This window comes from Galeopterus variegatus, unplaced genomic scaffold (genome assembly GCF_000696425.1).
Source record: "Galeopterus variegatus unplaced genomic scaffold, G_variegatus-3.0.2 Scaffold3864, whole genome shotgun sequence".
Taxonomy (NCBI): domain Eukaryota; kingdom Metazoa; phylum Chordata; class Mammalia; order Dermoptera; family Cynocephalidae; genus Galeopterus; species Galeopterus variegatus.
The window spans coordinates 120,942-122,098 of record NW_007729975.1 but is presented as its reverse complement, the minus strand read 5'-3'; positions in this window follow the sequence as shown (position 1 = coordinate 122,098).

Here is a 1,157-nt window from a genome sequence, read left to right as displayed (position 1 = left end):
AAAACCCATAAATTATTTACTAAATGTTTCTCATAAAAGATAAAACAATTTGATGTATTTAAATCTTAAGTAAGAGATTTTCTTTTAAAATCATTTTTTAAGAGAAGGTCTGAAACTGGTTTTTAACATTTCAGGGTAGAACAAACATCACAAACCAATGATGATATAATCATAAGCCAGCACATAAAACATTATCCTTGGCCACGATTTTCACTAAATTTATAATTTAAAAAATTTTAATTCAGTCAGTATTTATTTACCACTGTGCACCAGTCTCTGGATTAGGGAATTTTGAAATAGATGAATCCAGACTCCAGCAGTCAAGGGGCTCACACAAAGCAGGAGGAAAGGCAACGTGTTGTTACAAGTGCTGGGTCAAAGTCATGACCCAGGTGCTCGTAGGGACACAGAGGGAGGAAGTAATCCCACTGGCCTTTCCTTTCCTGGGGGTGGGGTGTGGGAGGAGGGTGACTTGAGCCTGGAACAACTCCTGAAGAAGGTGATGGCGACGTGACCTTGAAGTCTAGACGGTGAGGGCAAGAGGGAAGGGCATTCCTAGCAGAGCAGACAAGGGAGTGGAGGTGCCCTGGCATGAAGATGGATCCCAAGTTCAAGAGACAGGGAGTGGTCCAGTGGGGGTTGGGAAGCAAGAGAGCAAAGGGCACAGAGGAACAAACAACAGCCTGCCAAGAAGACTGGAGCCAGAGGGCGACGTGACTTCTAAGTTCTACTAAGGACGTTGTAATGACACTGACTCTCTCAGAGCACATGCCCAGCTCCAGGGGAAGGTCCTCAGGGCATGACTGGCGTTAACACACGACCTCAGGCGGTGGGTGCTCTATTCCCCGCTCCTTACAGATGATGAAACTGAGGCACAGACTGGCATGCCCAGTGGTAGAGGAGGTGGTGGGCCTCACTGCCTGCAAGATTGGGGCTAGCCTGGGGTGGTGAATGGCTGTAAGGACATTGCCAGTTTGTGGGTTGAGGACAGGGGAGGTGAAGGCCACCAGCAGAAACACCAGTCAGAAAACTGCTGAAACGGGCAGGTAACGGGGAGGGACTGAACCAAGGCAGACCCAGAAAGACACTCAGGTGAAGTTTAAAAATGTGCAGTTTAACATTTGCTAATCAGCTGCCAGTGGGGACTCCCGGGGGGG